Source organism: Miscanthus floridulus, chromosome 2, assembly GCF_019320115.1.
Source record: "Miscanthus floridulus cultivar M001 chromosome 2, ASM1932011v1, whole genome shotgun sequence".
NCBI lineage: Eukaryota > Viridiplantae > Streptophyta > Magnoliopsida > Poales > Poaceae > Miscanthus > Miscanthus floridulus.
Window position 1 is genome coordinate 106,862,404 of NC_089581.1, and position 18,781 is coordinate 106,881,184.

At 48.2% G+C, this 18,781-nt stretch overlaps 1 pseudogene; it reads left to right on the forward strand.

The window, feature by feature from the left end:
• The first annotated feature begins 17,339 nt into the window (after positions 1-17,339).
• LOC136539316 (peroxidase 57-like) lies at positions 17,340-18,490 on the forward strand (annotated as a pseudogene).
• The last annotated feature ends 291 nt before the right edge of the window (positions 18,491-18,781 follow it).

An 18,781-nucleotide genomic window follows, 5' to 3' on the forward strand; every position in this document is an offset into this window, starting at 1 on the left:
GGTTCATTTATGTTGGAATTAGAAAGTATATTGAAATCATATTTATGCTTGATTTGGTTCATAATTGAAATGGTTTTGAATTAAGAAAAGAAAAAGAATTCAGAAATAGAAAGGGATTTTTATTTGAAAAATATTCTTTTCTGCCCTTTTTGGCCCAACCTCGGAACCAGCCTAGCACAGGATTTGGCCGGCCCACCTCTTCTCTTCTCTTCCCGGCCTCGGCCCGCTGCTGGCGGCCTAGCCGCACTCCCCTCCCTTCTCCTTTTCCAGCGCCCAGCCTTTCTTCCTTTCCTCCCACGCTGGCCTACTCCGCACGACTCACCGTGTGGCCCAGCTCAGCTGCGGCCCGCTCAGCGCGCCAGCCCACCTACGTAGCCTGCTCCGCATCAGCGCGCACCGCATGCACCCGCAAGCCCCTTCTCCCTCGCTGCAAGCCAGGACCCACCCGTCGGCGTCACTCCTCCCTCTCACTGCGCTGCCGGCCCCACCCATCAGCCGCCACTGTCCCTTCCCTTTTCTTCCCCAGCGCGCTCAGAGCCTTTCCTTTCCTTTGCCCCGCCGATGGCGCTGTCCAGATGGTAAGCCGCCACGCTCGTACGACAGGTAATCGCCGTGCCCCACTCCCCCTTCCTTGTATGCCACAGCCACCCGCCTATAAAGCTCCAGCCGAGCCCCATCTTCTTCCCTCCCCTCTGCCCCTCTCCGTTCGCCGCCACCGGTGAATCCAACCCTCCCGAGCGCAAACGCCATCGCTGACGTGACCTCGAGCTCCGCCGTACTCGCTCATGCCCGTAGGAACCTCGACCTCTAGTTTTTTGTCATGTTTTGGTCGGATTCGCCCTCACCCGCACCGTGCTCTCTCTCCAGATCGTGGCTGCCATCGACCAGCCCCTTTGGAGGTCTTCCAGACGCCGCGACCACCACCGTTGACCTCGCGGTAAGATTCTCCACCACCCCGTGCTCTCCGTTCCTCAAATGGCGGCCTAGAACTCCGTATCCGCAAACATCGGTTCGTCACCAACAATGGCAAGATCGCCGGAGATGCCCTGTAGCCACCGGAGTTCGTCCAGTGCCACCTGCATCGTCGGATCTTGAATGAACGGCCACGATTAGATACCCCTTCGGGTTAAGTGACCAGTCCACCGTGGACCGTAGACCCGGTCCACCCCGCTGCGTCAGCCGGTCCACTGAGCCACGTGGTGCACCGCACCAATCCTCAGCCGCCATGCGTCATCCCAGTCAGCGTCACAGTCAACCCGCAGTCAAAGCCACGGACGTCTTACAGAAAAGCCCCCGCGTTTTCCAGTAATCAACCCGCAATCCAACTAGTTCAAAATAATTTCTTTTAGGCCCTGTTTTTATTCACTTTAGACCCTGTGTTTTCCAGAAATAGTATGCCCAGTCCAAAATGCATTTAAATTCAGAATTTTAATTGTTTTAATTTAAAAATGAGTTCAAATATTTATAGAAATGCCACTGAATCTTATTTCATGCGTAACTTTTGCGTTTTAAGTCCGATTTGATCCATTCAAATTGCGTTTGGATCGTATTTACGTTTTCTACATGATTATACAACTATTAGGCATGTTTTCAACACTTGAAATTTATGAGTAGATTTAATCTATTATTCAATTAAAGTAAAACTTGTTGAAATCATAACTTATTCGTTTCAACTCCGAAATAGTCTGTTCAAGTTGTGTTTGTTTCATAACGACAAGATCTACGCATTAGTAATGATGGTTACTACATTACTATTTCATAAGAATCATAATTTAAATCATATCTTGATTAATAATTAGGCAACTGGGTTTTATACGTAAAATATAATTTGATTTACTTTTGTTTTATAATTCAAATCTAAAGTTGACTTAATATAATCTATATTGTTTATAAAATATCTTTTGTATATGAATTCATATGGTTAACATAAATGAAGTCTATAGTTTTCTTTTCCATGTATTGAGCAAATCTCTCGGTATTTGTAACTTTTCAACCGTAGCTTCGATTAGCGTGCTTCTCTGCGACTGTGTGATCATTGTGATACATAGAATCGTATACCAATCTCTTTTACTTATTTTTCTATGATTGGTGTACTATTCTAATATAGATGCAACTGTATGCTATGCATGTATGTGTATGGATGTTTGTGTGGTGTTCTACAATTATGTCCAGTCGGTGAGATACACGTGGTGATCCAAGAAGAAGAAGAAGGACATCAAAGAATAAAGCTTACCGAAGGATCGGTGTGTTAGGCAAGTATAGCATGGGACCATCCTTGTTACCTATTCACATTTAATCACTAAATTCATATTCCATGTGTCTCCCTTGTTACCATTAAGGATATCCTAGATATTTGATATCTTGCACCTTGAAACCTTTGGGACATTGCATTGGGTAGTTTTTGCTAGTGCTTAACTAAACCATGATCTTGTAACTTGACTAATGGTATATGCAATAAACATTAAAACATGACTTTTTAGTAACATGGAACTAGGGGGCTAGAGTGTTTATATGCTTCAGATTCCTCTCCCTAAGGACTTATCTGTAAGCGATCATCTGGGACTTACAGTACAGCTGTGAGGGCCTTATGGCTCTGGCTTTAGCTCAGTATGAGGATCTTTTCTAGCTTGTTAGTGGTTACCTTTCAGGCGTAGGGTATGTTTCCTTTGCTGCTAGGAAGTGTGTACCATGCTGCGATGCCCACGCGTGCCACTCCTAGAGATGGGCCATATACGCCTAGCGGCCCTAACTTGTTAGACAAATCTTTTGAAAGGCTTCATAATGAACCCTACCGACCTTCCTTGGAAGTGGGTCAAGAGAATAGCTACCTCAGGCGAAAGGGTAAATCACAACTCACAGTGAACGTGTACAAACTCTGCAGAGTATAAAACTGTTATAACAGCCGTGCTCACGGACACGAGCGGCCTTGGACCCTTATGGAATAGAGATGATCACTAATGGATAATGGTTCTAATGATTAATTGTTTATGCTATACATTATCATGTTTACCTGATCATGTGTTTATGGGAATGATAAATCCTTTGCTACCAAACTGCTTAAAAAGATGATCTATTAAAGCTAATTGTAGTAAACCAGTGTCAGCCCTTTTGAGCCTCATGAACCCCATGATATAATTGTTAAGTACGACATGTACTTACGCTTGCTTTATTTTTCTATATTTGGATAAAAATCCTAGATGGGTAATAGATTGCTGGTTTGGAGGAGTTAGGTTTGTGGTCAACCAGACAGTCGTCCCTGTGGATTTGGAGTCTTCGCCAGAAGATCAGAGTCAACTTTCCGCTGTCTTTACTCTGAGGGTACTTTTCTTTTTACTAATACATTATGTAATAAGTATTGTCTTTTGATATTACCCTGATTTGTGGCTATATGTGAGATTTGACTTCCTGGGCTCACATATAGTGTGTATCTGGTTTTGTCTTTAAAACCGGGTGCTACAGTTGTGAGAGCTTGTTAGTTTGGTTAGTGTGGCTCTTTAGTTAGCTTTTGAGAGCACACTAACTTAGTGTAGTGTCATAGCAATTGTGTGAATAGAAACTATATAAACTAGAATTGTGGTAGGTGGCTTGCTTTTTAGTAGGCTAGCACAACACTTGCTTTGCCTCATAATTGTCTAACCGTTTTATTAAGTGTTGTTGTAGAAATTTTTAATAGGCTATTCACCCCCCTCTAGCCATTAGGACCTTTCAGAGGAACCGTACATCGTCATGGAGGTGCTCTGACTAGGCACCTATAAGCTTAGAACCATCGACGGTGAAGTCTTCATCAATGCCTAGAACATTGAACAGCTAAGTCGCTTTTACCCTTAAATCTATGCATGATTTCTCTTATCGGTTTCGCTATCGACTCCTCGATCTTTAGTGATGCCTGACCCCCAGCAACGGTAAGGGGTCGGGCCTCATTCGAGGCCTAATAAGAGCATATCTATCTGGTAGACATTCTCTATGCCTAACCCTTTCTCATGTTAAGATCTAGAAGTAAGGGTTGTGAAAACAAACGTTGAGTAAAACTAGTTGGACCACAAGAAACCTACACCCCAGCGGCTACAGCGTTCCTGCTCACCAGCGTGATTAGAGTTTGTTGCCTGCACCCTGAGCTTTTTAGCCTTAACTACGAAAAGAGTCAGAACTCATTAAAGAGTATATCTATCTGGTAGACATTCTCTATGCTCGACCCTTTCTCAAGTTAAAAACATAAGGGTAAGGTTTGTGAAACAAACACTAAGTAAAACTGGTCAGACCGTAGGAAACCTATGCCCCAACGTCTACAGCATTTTCACTCACCAGTGTGATTAGAGTTTTTTTGCCCACACCCCGAGCTTTAGCCTCTGCCTTCCCAAGAAGGGTTTGGAGGGGCCCATCGGTGGAATCTCCATTGAGGAGAGGCCAGCAGGTCACCCAAGTCGATCGGATGGCTCGGGCCACTACCGAGAGACAGGTAAGAGCAATAGGATGCCCCATGTGGGTTATGCCGACTCCATCACGAATGACGGACCTAGATTCTACTCAGACATATCCGATAAGAGCTCCATGAACCTCTCACTCGAGCCATCCAGGTAACTTTACCAACCCCCACTTTAGTTTTCCAATGCATGAGCATTCATTCATCCATTCTCATACATCCAAGCATCGCATATATAATTATTGCATCACAACGCTTCATGATGCATCACGAAGTGGTAGTCGTCTCATTCAACATGAGTGACGACTGACCGGGGTTCGAAGGCCAGCCTATGAAGGGCTCAAGGCTGCCTCACATCCAATAGAGCTAGGGGAGAAAATACAAATGAGCCCCAGCGGCCTTTGTCCGACCCGCTCAAAAGCGGACAGGGTCATCTTGACCTTCTTGTTTGATCCTATCCTCAAGCCATGCCCATAGAATCTCCATCGAGCGGAGGCCAGCGGGTCACCTAAGTCGGTCTCCGGAATGACTTGGGCATCTATCGGGAAATGGGTTAAGGAGCAGTGGAATGCCACATGAGGGCTACACCGACCCTGTTATGAATGATGGACCTAGATTCTACTCGAACATGCCCGTTAGCGAGCTCACAGAGCGCAACACTCGAGCCATCGAGGCAAGTGACATTAGCTCAACCCCTCTAGTTGTAGAAACCATGGATGGGTGACGCATGAAACTCAGCCGACCCCTACTGAGCCTAACAGGGCTCGAGGGCTCGAGCCACCCGATCCTGACTTGGGAATCTGACCAACCGCGTAGGTCATGGTCGAGACAAACACGGGCGAACACCCCTACTAGTAGGGACATAGGAGTCTATGGCCCCAGGAAAGAGTACCAAGGTGCTCAGCCTTTGATCGACTCACCAGTTGGTCGTAGGCTCGGGAGCTACACCCACCATGTGTGCTTGCGCTCACCCAGCAGAAGATGGACTACCGGCAAGTCCCTCCCTTAGGAGTTGGGTGCCTATGTCTACTCAGTGTGCCTCCACGGCCTTCACCAGTCCCCTCTCTAGGGGCTAGGCACCAATATCCCCCTGGCCTACCTCCATGGCCTTTGCCATTTCTCCTCGTAGAGGCTGGGCGCCTAATTCCTACTCGGTTACCTACGTGGTACAACAAACAATGGGGGAAAACACCAACAGTTGGAGCACCGCCTCCACATCGCAATGGGCGTAGGAATTACAAAGCGACAATGACGAATAGTACAAAAACTAAGAATAACATTTCTAAAACAAAAAAATGCTTTCTCCTACCAATTTCACTATCATCTCCTTAATCTTTAGTGAAACCCGACCCCAGCAATGGCCAGGGGTCAGGTCTCACTCAGGGGCTGATAAGGGTATATATATATATACATTCTAAAATAGTTGCCATGCCCGATCCTTCCTCATGTTAAAACCTAGAGGTAAGGTTTGCGGAAACAAACATTGAGTAAAACTGGTCGAATTACAAGAAACCTATGCCCCAGCTGCTATGGCACTCTTGCTTACCAGCGTGACCAGAGTTTCTTGCCCACACCTCGAGCTCTACAGTCTTAAACAATAGGAAGGGTCAAAACTCATTAACCCTTTTTACACATAAAAAGGGAGAAAAAACAAATTTGTTCAACTGAAATGAAAAAACAAGCTTGTTTAGATGAAACATAAGGGTTGGAACTTGTTCGCTTATTACAAGTGCACCACCTAACCTCTCTGACTAAACTAACACCTCGAGGGTATGATTTCATCTTCTATCTTGGTAGAAAGGTCATGCATCAGGGGGGGGCACCTCCTTCTTGATGTCATCCAGCTCGGTGTTGGTATAGATGGGCATGAAGCCTTGGCTCATCATCGCCCAATCGATGTTCTTGTAATGAGAATGGGCGATCACGAATGATCAGTGAACGCCAAAGTGAAGCATGCTCCTTGCCATATCACGTGCCTAGTCTGTGATTCGGGTGGTGCGAACCATGAGCGAGCTTCTCTCCTGCTCTAGGGCTAGCTCAAGCTCATCGCAGACCAGCTGGACGGAGATGTGCAGGTTGTCATGTTTGTCACTCTCCTTCTAGAGGGTGTCCTTCACCACACTAAGCTCCTTCTCTAGGCCATGGCTCTTCACCACCTCTGCCCCAAGCTTGTCATCAAGACTTACCCAAGTCACATACCGACTGTGTCAAAAGGCTTACCACAGATTCTAGGGAGAAAGATAACAAGGAAAACTAGAGACTTATTGTCCACGTCCGCCCAAAGCCTGCACACCTCATCATGCTGCCAGGTCACCTTGGCCTCCAAGCACTAGACCTCTTCTTGGTGCTGACCGACCTCCACAATGAGCATGGCAGATATGGCCTTAGCTGCAACCTTCATGTCCCTCTCCCTCTAAAGCTCACCCATGAGGTGGTTGATCTACTGCTAAGCATCAGCGCGCTCCTGCCAAACCAGCTCAGTCCCCATGCAGAGCTCCTCTATGGCCCGGAGCAAATCATCCCGCTCCTTCCGTAGCCATTCGGCCTTCATGGTGTTTGTGTGTGCCTTCTCAATCAGGGCCATGAGCTTCTCCTTAGCCTCATGGGCATCATCGTGAGTGTCCTTCTCCCTGAATTGGAGGTTGGCCACCTCCTGAGCGGTAGGGGAAAGCTCAGCCACCTCCTGACAGGTGGTAGCAAGCTATGCAGCTAACCCCTCACTCTGTCGCATCTCCTCAGCAAGGAATTGGGACTTCTCCTAGCTGTGGGCCATAAGGATCTACAAAGAAGACAAGATTTAAAGGCATGGAAAGAGAACATGAGATCAGAAGCACGGTCATATCATACCTGGCCAACGGGGTGATAATGTCGCGCATCGAGCTTAGCATGGTGGTCAGGGCATGAACTACATCCCCAACCTCCATGTGGATGCTCCCCCATTCCCTCTCCTCTGTCGCTTCATCAAGGGCAGCCACCCATACCAGAGATCGAGACGTCATCGCGTGGACCTCAAGCGGCGTCGACCTCTCTAGCGGCAATAGCTCCTCCAGAGTGGCTCCTCTAGCGATAGAGGGGGTGGGTGACATGGACATGGAGGCCTGCCCTATCACCACATCCATGAAGGATGCCTCGGGTGCACCCCCTTCCATCCACCCCGCTACGGACACAGCCACCTTCATAGATGGTGGCTTCGACCATGCCTCCTCTGCCTGTGATGTCGAGGACACGACTGGCCATGATGGGCCCACCACGGGTGCCTTGAACGCGCTCTCCTTTGCCTGCTCTCCCATGGACATAGCCATCGACTACGCCTCTTCGGTCGACGCCATGGTCACCCCGACGCCACTCATGCCCTCCACCGGCACGGCACCAACTGACTCCTAGCACATTTACCAGAGGAGGATCTTTTTTGGAGCGAGCCATAGGAGAGTCCCATGTCCTCCGACACTGCAAGGGACTTGGCAGTCAGTTCACGGTAGAAATCTATCAAGACAAAAGGATGAAAAAACTTTTGACTCACCCTGACACCATCATGCGAGGACATTTTGGGGTTGGCTTGCCTGACCTTGTCTGCTCCTTGTCGCCGCGTTGCCACTTTGAGACCTCCCTCAGCTTGGAGGGCTCGGACAAATCAGAATGGCCGCCTCCCGCCGACTCTAGAGGTGATGTTGAGGGCTCGGACGGAGCGGAGTGACCCATTTCCGTCGGCTCTAGAGTCATCGTCGAAGGCCCAGACAAGGCAAGGCGGCCTGATTCTACCAGCTCCGAGGCCGCCATTGAAGGTTTGGATGGGGCGAGGCAGTTTGATTCCATGGGCTCTAGGGGCGTGTCCTTCCCCTCCTACCCCATGGCATGCCGTAGGAAGGGCCTCGCCTACAATGAAGGTGGGTCCTCATCCCTAGTGGCTAGATCATCCCACAGGATGGGTGACATGGAGCCATCATCCTCCTCCTCCTCCTCTTCTTCCTCCTCTTCTTCTGATGAACCTTGACACTACTTCCCTCGCTGTAGCTTCGCTCACTGCTTCAACCGCCATTTCTTCTCCTTGTCATCCTTCTTCTTCTTCTTCCTTTATTCATCCATAGCACAGTTTGCTGCCCTCATGGCCGCATGCTCGGGTAGCAGCGTGATAGTCCTAGAAGGCTAACCCCGCTGATAGCTCGATGAAGCCCACATTCAAACACATCATGGGATGCCCTGGGATCGGGAACATGATGTCGGCCTCCCCCGTGGCCTCCTTGACACACTATGTGACCTCGCTATCACAAAGCAGCCCCTAGGCAAGTGTCATCCCAATGAGCTATGCACCGAGCATCATCCCATACAGTGGGAGGACACACGCCATCAGCGGCGCCACCCTCCACACGTGATACCCCCCGATGATGCAAGCCTCATAGAGGCCATGGGTCTTTAGGAACACAATGGCCTTTAGGAGGTCATGCATCCTCTTCGTCTCCTTGATGGGTGGCCCCCACAGCCATGATGGCGGTACCTCTTTGACTAGGCGCCCGAAGAAGACTGGCAAGGGAGCGGCAGGGTTGTTCTTCAGGTAGAACTAATGCGAGTGCCACCCCTTGTTGGATCTAGAGAGCTAGCAGGGCATGTACTTGGCCGCCCGCTGCCCCTGGAGGTGGATGTCCATGTATCCCATCGACATCGTGGTCTCCCAGCCTCTCTCCTTCTTCTTGATCAAGGAGATGGAGAAGAAATATCTCCATAGCTCAAAGTGGGGCTCAATCCCTAGGTACCCCTCGCACATCACGATGAAGGCCGCGATGTGCTAGATCCTATTAGGGTTCAAGTGCTACAGCTCAATCTAATAGTGGTATAGCAGACCCTAGAAGAATGGGTGGGGAGGAACCACGAGTCCATGCTCGTGGAAGAGCATGAAGCAAATGACGTAGCCATCGGGCGGCACCGACACATGTTCATGGCTAGCCACAAGCCACTCCACAGCATCGGTCCTCCTATAGAGAAGACCATGCTTAACGAGGCCCTCCATGTGTGCATGGGTAACATCAGAGCGGTACCACGAATCCATGGAGGATGGAGGTGGCTGCGGAGAAGCAAAGGCGGCGGAGGAGTGGAAGCTATAGATCTAGGGCTCCAATGGCAGATTAGCAAGCATGGCAGATCCAAACTATAGTAGAACCAACCAATTTATAAGAGCACAAGTAAAATGGCAGCTCACGAGCGGTAGCACTATCATACTTGAGCCCATCTAAACCCGGTAGTCCATCGAGTACCACAACGAGTCTCGATTAACCATCAACATACAACCAAGATCATACATGATTCAACATACATGTCACATATTACATAAAGTTCACAAATATAGTTCATTCATCAGAGTACGAATTAAGGTTATTACAAACCAAATTCAGTAAATAGTAGGGGAAGCAAATTAAAGTTTGAAGCTAACTTTTGCCATCATAGTTTAGATATAGTGCCAACTCATGATCACACTCCCACAAAAGCATGTAAGAAGGATCAATAATAGATGCCTGCCCAGGCCTCACTCCTTATCCATGGCGAGACAGAAGCAGTTCTTGCAATAGCCATGATAAACTGTACCATCTGCAACTGCAACAATGGGAATAAAACCCTAAGTACGAGAAGGTACTCAGCTAGACTTACCCATCATAAACCAAAAATAATGTGACTCCAAGGATTATGCAAGGCTTTATAAGTGGAGGTAGCTTGACAACATTTTACATAAAAAGTAATTAACTCAGTTGTACAATTATAATTTGGTCACCAAGTTAATTATAGCTATTCATCTCTAGATTAGCAACAAACTTGTGCCAAACATGTAGTATATCATTTAGTAGCATACAATAGTAACCATAGCCGATGTAGTAATTCCATGTTCATCATAACCATCATTTTTCCAAAACATAGTTACTACGTTTTTGGTACTAGCCAAGTTTCTCACTGTCCGGGAGAGACGGTGATTCGAATCAATTTTAACCAGCTAGGAATTTATTCCTAATACAAACCCAGGCAGACTAGATCAATGGTCACCTTAGGTCACCTTTGGTACAACTTAGGTCTACATTTCATGGGTTCGCCTAGTGCCGCACAATCAGGGACAACCAGCTGCCAGGACGTTTAGGCCCGACTTACCCTTGGGCTCACGTCTGGCTCCCCGCATATCCTTACTACCATCAAGAGTGTGCACTTTTACAAAATAGGGCCCAACCTGAGTTAAGCTACTGGGCTTCATGGTCTAAACGAGTTATCTGGCTAGCTAAGTGATAGGTCTGCGTTCAATCTTGTCAGAAGCGCCCAACAATGGTACGGTCCTTAATCGGCACAGACGCGATCACATGAGTCAAGCTACACATAGACTCTATCTAGCCTCCATTTACATTATCTTATGATTATTTTTCCACGATAGCAAATATAGTCAATCATGCTTTGGTATCCACCTATATCTCGCAGGTGACAAGAAATCACCCGAAAACTATCGATCTAAGCATGGCTAAGCATATATTCGATCCAGGACCTACATAGGGTTAAAGGTATATGTATTTGGACAAGGTAGTTCCATGCATCAAGTGTTTCCAATCAACTCTTACAACCTAATGCATCAAACATAAAGGACTCAAGTAATATTTTGTAAAACATAGGAGACTTAGAATGCTTCGGGGCTTGCCTTCGAGGAAAGAGGTTGGCCGGTGATCCAGGCACTCAGGGAGATCTTCGAGAGTCTACTCCTCTTCTTCTAGAGTTATGGCCTAAGGCGTCTCCTGCTGATCCTCCTCCTCTTCTTCATTGAACTCTAATAAAGTTATTTCTTCGGACGATCCTATATGCATGAGCATGAATTAAGATAACATGAATGCATATATGATGACATGTATAATAGGATATGATGTAATGAATGCATCCTTATAAATGTTTTCAATGACATGGTATTAAAGTAATAACAAGTTCATCTTATTTTACTGAGTAGGTGCCTATCTCATCTCTAATAACTAAGCAAACACTTATGTAAATCATTTTCCGGACCACAATACAGCAGCCACTTGTTTTGACCATAACTGGAGTTATATACATCAAAATAATATGGTTGTAGACATTCTAGAAAGCTTATGAAATTTTCGACAACTTTATTTTAATCATCTTAATGTGATTCAGTAATTATCTAGGTCAAACAATTCAATCATTCAAATCTATTTAGAGAGCAAGCATTTCTGATAGCAGATTTCTAACAGCTATAATTCTTAAACCATAAGGCCTATGACTATGAAAATTTAACACAAGGTAGATAAGTAAGTTATATACAACTTTGTTATTAATAAGTTTTATAGAAAAGATCATTATCATCATAAAATTATCAACTTAATCAAAACTATACATGCAGCCATCTAGTTGAATTATAAAGCAATAATTAATTAGTTGCATATAACCAATTGCTTTTAAGCCTTAATAATAACATCAACGGATCATATGTATCACAAGCACCATAGAAAACATCATGGTCAAAAATAACTAACTTATTTATATCCATTTATTATTTTTCTTAAATAATAGGGTGATTTAAAGGGTAAATAATTCCAGTGCTTAATGAATTCTGATAAAATTATAGTAGCCAAAAAATGACCTAGATGGTCCACTGTATAAATTTTATGCCATTTAGATAAGTACAACTACCTCTGCAAAAATAACAAGTTACATAGGCTGATTCTAGCAAAAATAGTTTAGCATAGTGAGAAGCGTCAAACAACAGATTTAATGTTTTCTTACATTCCTCCAAGTATAATAATACTATGTAAAAATTTGCATGATCATATGTTATGTATTTTTACCTCAATTAATTTCAATAGAAACTAGATTTTAATAGGATTAAATATGAAGACTATATTAAAAGTTTGTTTACTATAGTTTTAATATTTTTCCTATCTAGAGCATGCTAACACAAGACTAGCAAAATTGGAATCACAATTTTATCATTTTTCTAGCTAAAGTTATGCAATTTACAAGATAGAAACCATTTAAAAAGCATTTATATAGCTACATTTTATTCTCCTATAAAAATACCATAAATAGTGCATCTCATATTTTTATCAAATACTACACTTCAAGATGAAACTAACAAAATTTGGTACACCAAAATTGGACACTCCTAACTTGAGATATGAATTTTTGAAACATGCATTCCAATCTATGAAAAAAATCAGAAAATCAACATTACTCAGGCTGACAGCTAGGGCCCGCGGTCAATGGGGACCCACATGTCAGACACACAGAAGCAGAGCATGGCACTGACCGGCCATAGCTCATCGCCGGTGAGGTCACCGACGGTGAGGTCACCACCGATGGCTTCGCCTCGACGTCTCGCATCGATGGGTGCACTTGGTTGGCTTGGAGGCTCATCGGAGTAGGCTCAACGACGGCCATGGCGGATGGTGGAGCTGCGTGACAATGCTCCGATGAGCTCAAGCCATGGTAAGCTCAGGCGAGACTCGCTACATCTATGTGGTGACCTAGCAAAGCTAAAGGATGCAAGTTACGGTTTAGGGTGGCGTCGGTGAGCTTGACCGTGTGCATGGCCGTGCAGCGGTGCTCATGTTGTTCTAGCTAAACGGTGGCAAAAGGTGGGTCTCCATCATGCCACTAGAGAGGCCTAGGGTTACTTCACCTAAGGCATGCGAGAAAGGAGGGAGACAGTGAACCAACTCGACGGCGGCGAGCTTAAGCGCTACAGCGGCCATGGCGGGCACGCGCAGGGCGGTGACTCGTTCTGACACCATCACGCGGTAGCGTCATCCCTAATTCTAGCCTAAGCTGCTAGACCCTAGCACGGTGCTAGACCAAAGAAAACGAAGGCATGCGGTGTGGCGAAATGGTGGAGCCACGGTGAGCCACGAACGCGACGACGCTCCGAAGATGGCGGCGGCCACAGCGAGGTGAAATGATGCTCTACCTAGGTTCAATAGGTGGTGCTGGTGGCTCAAGGAGGTGGATGTGATGGCGTAGAAGCTACGGCTGAGACGAATCAGCCGGTGGAGCTACGTCGGTGGTGAGCGGCTGCGATGGAGCTACGGTGGTGCTTGGCAAGCTCGGCGCAGCGTTGCGGTGAGGCGAAGCAAGCAGAAGGAGGCAAAGGCGTGTGAGTGGAGTGAACGGTGGGTGCGCGGAGCTTAAGTGCGCGCGTTGGCCTGACTGGCTGGGTCAACGCCGACGTACGGCCGCCATGCGGCGGCCGCAGCCTATGGTCAGTCGGCCACTGCTAGGCGCACGGGCGCGGTTCAGGTGCTGCCTTCGCCGACTGACAGTGTGAATTAGTGATCCAATTACTCCTAATCCATTGCAAATTAGCAAAAACTTCCTTAATGAAAGTTGTAGAGCTACATGAGATCTCCAACTTTACTTTAAGAACCATTATCTAATTCTCACTAGTTATCAAACTACATTGCTCCAAAGTGAGGTAAATTGAAACTATAAACAGCACTAAGACTAAGAAAAATTTTGCAAGTCCAAAACAGCATTTTGTTGAAACTTGTGAGCTATTTTTGAGTATGTTATGCACAGAATTAGACCTTGACCCAAAAATAAAAGTTTTTACTCTAGTCAAGTACTACAACTTTGCTTAAGAGTGCACTATCATGAAAACACTCTATGCTATAGTTCAACTTAGGTCAAACATACAACTTGAAAATGAAAGCCTACACTATAACCATGACTTAGAGGCCAAATGGGTCCAAGTCATGAATACCAGAGTTGTTCCATGTGACATTCTAAACATGTTTAAGGTACTCCTAAGGTACCACAAACATTTTATACATTTTTCACATGTAAATCCTAGCATGTGTAAAGCATTTAGTAACAAACACATGTGATATAAGCAATCCTATAAATAAAATTTGAGATCCTCATGCTCATAAATGATCAATGATGCTTGTGCTCATGCAATGTCAATGCCAAATGCATGCTTAACACCTAGGGTGTTACACGAATGACGGCGATGGAGAAACGGAGAAGGTGAGGCTATACTTTTGGTGTGCAGGAACGCAAAGGGGGAGGCCGCTATTTATAGGGCGGAGCGGGGCGAGAAGGCAAACCGTCCACCTACATTCATGCGCCAGCTAGGCCGCGTCACGTCACCTCCCTCAGAAGATCACGCACGCTATCTCTTGCCGCGCCCTTGAACGATACGCCGGATGACGGTTCGCCCGTTCAATGGGCCAAGAACCGTCGCATGTAAGGTGGGATACGGAGCTGAAAACACTCCTATGACCCATTTAGGCCCAGGAGTTCAAAGGCTGGCCCTCCGATGGGTTCACAGCCGCTCTGGGCGCCCTTAGAGTGAGGGGTGGAAAGGGATGTCCCACTAGCGGCCAGTACATGGGCGCACGAGTGCCGTGGGCATCCTGACCCACGTTCGAGTCTTGGTCGGTTCCCAGTCCATGGTTTTTCCTCGAAGAAAGGCAACGAGCCCTCGGGACCGGTCGAACGGACCCGAGAACTATATGGATTGGCCACTGAGAATCTAGAGTCGGTCACCAGCTAACCCATGCCGGACCCCCACAAACGGGAAGCTGGGGCCCCACTTGGACTAGCCCATTAACAGCTCATCAAGCACCATGTTTCGTCCATCGAGGAAAAATGTGGCATGGCTCAGCCCCTCCGTTTTATCGAAAAAAATGCTTGAGGGACGACGATCACAAAGACGAGCCGACCCTCGACCGAACCCCTACTACGCGCGGGGGCTTAAGGAAAGTTGGACTCGTAAGGAGACCGAACACGTGGTCGTAGTACGATGATGAAACAATCGGATCCTAGGGGACCGGAATCAAGAAAAAACTTTCCGACCTCCCTAATCTTACGGTTACATGCCCCCAAGAAGACCGATCGTGAAAAAAGGGAACTGCCGTCCTACTAGGACATGCCGTGGGCTAAAAAAGAAGGCCAAGGCCCTCAGAGTCCTCCTGTCCGGAAAAGCCTCTAAAGGAGTATTCTACTCCTCCGTAGGCTCAGGGGCTACTATCGGGCATCGATATTAGGGATACCCAAAGCAAGGAAGTTAGCGCCCACGCTGACTTCCCTAGATAAAGGAAGACGTATTAAAAGGTCTCGCCCGACCTTAAGGCCGCGGGCTCCGTCTCGCCCGACCTCGAGGCTGCGGGCTCCGTCTCGCCCAACCCCTTGGGTGCGGGCTCCGTCTCACCTGCCCCCTTGGATATGGGCTACGTCTCGCCTGACCTCGAGGCCGCGGGCTCCGTCTCGCCCGACCCCTTAGGTGCGAGCTCTGTCTCACCCGGCCTCGAGGCCACGGGGACTCGCCCGAGGCCGCGGGCTCCGTCTCGCCCGGCCCCAAAGATGTGGTTTCCGTCTCGCCCGACCTCAAGGCCATGGGGGTCTCGCCCAAGGTTGCGGGCTTCGTCTCGCCCGACCCCTTGGGTGCGGGCTCCGTCTTGCTCGACTGAAAGGATGCGGTTTCCGTCTCGCCTAAGGCTACGGGCTCTGTCTCGCCCGACCCCTTGGGTGCGGGCTCCGTCTCGCCCGACCCCAAGGACATGGTTTCCGTCTCGTCTGACGGGGACCCATACCGCCGCCAACCACTCCAGGTCCAGGCGTATGAGCCTGGGTCCAAACTCTGACACCAAGGAAGAGACTGGCACGCCTTGATGTAACCCATGGCCATGACGGACCATACCTGAGGATTCACATCAAAAACAGTGTTGGACGTGCCGGTGTTGTTCTGCCTAACCCTCGTACGAACGCTGACAGACGCGTCAGTTCACCACGACGCCCGTCGGGACGGAATTGAACGCCATGACCGGCAGATGACGCCTACGCATGGCGCCAGTGACGAACAGGGCCGCGATGTGGAGCCGTCCCTGTTGACATCTACAGGATCGGTGAGACCTGCATAAAGGAGAAGAAGGATCCGGCGATCCTAGAAGCCTTCTTCTCTCTCTCGTTCTTCTCATTTTCCTCCTCTGTAACCAGCGCTTTCCTTTCGCCTATAAAAGGGAAAGCAGGGTGCCCCTACCGGGGGGCCGGGCCAGGAGATAAAAACACAAGAGCATGACACAAGAACACGGCTGAGTAGCAATCGAGCTCTCAGCACCTGTTCACTCCTTCCACTAGAGACTTGGGGTTCTTTCCCTCTCTCGCCTGTTTGTAACCCCTACTGCTAACCAAGTGCCGATAACACGAGCGGCAGTGAACTAAACGTAGGGACGTTCCGCCTGAACCAGTATAAACTCTTGTATCCTTTGAGCATACCATCTAAGTTAGACGTGCAAATATAAATTTACTCGTCGATGGTCGAAAAAATTGGACATTATGCAATATGGACATGGCACCAGCTACGGCTGCAGCCTCTGAGAAGTATACCTCCTGTGGCCGAGTCACGGTGTGGCGTGCATGTTTTTTCTTTTTCCAAGGCCGGAAGCCTTGGCGCTCAGTGTTTCTTTCTTGGCTTCTTTTTTCGGCACTGCTGGTAGTTTCCAGTTTGGTTGAAGTAGAGTTCCCAATAGTGGTCGGGTTGTAAATATTTTGTAAATCTCTTTTTTTTCTTTTTCCACCGTCTCATAAAATGTGCGGTAAAACTTTTGCTGTCCTTTCTATAAAAAAATCTGAGTGCTGTGCTAGCTGTGTTACTGAACAACGATGTAGTGGGTGAGTTTAGCAGTGCAAATCAACATGGAACCAATCTAGCTGGCCCATTCATACTGTTCAATCAACATATTGCGTATACGTGATCTCCGTGACGGATGACTAGTAAACAACAACAACTGACCTCGATTACGTACTCCGGTATCATCTCCCGATCACCTATAAATTAAATGGTCCTGGGCATTCGCCATTTGCATCTCACCTCACCGCCCTGATCTGAGCGAGCATCTAAGAGAGGCCAAAAGCAGTACGTACCTTGTGCCAGTATAGTGGCCAAGAGACAATAATGGCCTCTCCAGCAGCGCGCTTCAGTGCGGCGGCTCTAACGGCGATGCTGGCGGTGCTGGCGCTCGCCGCTGGTGGCAGCGCACAGCTGCAGTACGGGTTCTACAAAGGCAAGTGCAACGGCAGCGACATGGAGGCTGTGGTGCAGGGCATCGTGAAGGCCCGCTTCGCGCGCGACGCCCCCATCGTTGCCTACCTCCTCCGCATGCAGTTCCACGAGTGCGCCGTCAATGTACGTATATAGATTAGCTGATCGGACCATGCACGTGCCGTGCGTCTGTGCGTGATCACAAGTACCTCAAAAAAAAAAGTACGTGTACTTACGGTGGTTAACGTATGCCCCAACTGGTTGAGATTGCAGGGATGCGATGGTGGTCTGCTGATCGACGGCCCCGGCACGGAGAAGACGGCGGCACCCAACCTGAGCGTCAAAGCCTACGATCTCATCGCAGCCATCAAAACGGCGCTGGAGGGGAGGTGCCCCGGCGTGGTGTCCTGCTCCGACATCCAGATCCTCGCCACCAGGGACGCGGTCGCGCAGGCCGGGGGACCGGCGTACGCGGTGCGCACGGGGCGCAGGGACCGCCGGCAGTCTCGAGCCTCCGACGTCAGGCTCCCGGCTCCGGACTACACGGCGGCGCAGGCGGTCGCCTACTACGCCAGGCTGGGGATGAACGCGATCGAAACAGTGGCGCTGCTAGGCTCTCACACAAAAACAGCATCAACCGACTTATAAGCCACAGAAACGATGAAGCGAATAGGATCAAGAGCAGCAGGCTGTAGGGGTACGGCGGCAAACCCGGCGCGACCGACCCAGGCATGGACCCGGCCACCGCGTCCGTGTACAAGAAGTGGGTGTGTCCCAACGTGTCCTCGTCGGACGGCAACGCCGTGTTCCTGGACGATCAGTGGAGCGCGCTCAAGGTGGACAACCACTACTACAAGAACCTGCAGCAAAAACGCGGCGTGCTCTCCGTCGATCAAAACCTCTACAGCGACGACGGCTCTACGCGCTGGATCGTCGACCAGCTCGCCAGCAACGCTGCCCTCTTCCAGTCGGAGTTCGCCAAGGTTCTCGTTAAGCTCAGCGAGGTCAACGTGCTCACTGGCGTGCAGGGAGAGATTCGAAAGGTCTGCAGCAGGTTCAACTGACCAGAACACCCGTACCTCCACTGTCGGCTCTTCTCTATTTATTAATCCGTTTACTTAATTTCCTCTTCCTTTGAATCTTTGATGAACCGAAATGCCTGGTACTGCTTCTTGGTATTTCCTCCTTTTGATCAAATTTGTATGATTTTCAATCCATTCCTTTTTTTAATTTCACCATTTTATTTTTTTTTGTAATAACATACGTATACGATGGATGAATGTACCATTTGTATGACCAAGCTCCTGCTCCTTTGAGTAGCAATGAACAAACTGTTTGTTTTTGTTTTCCTCATC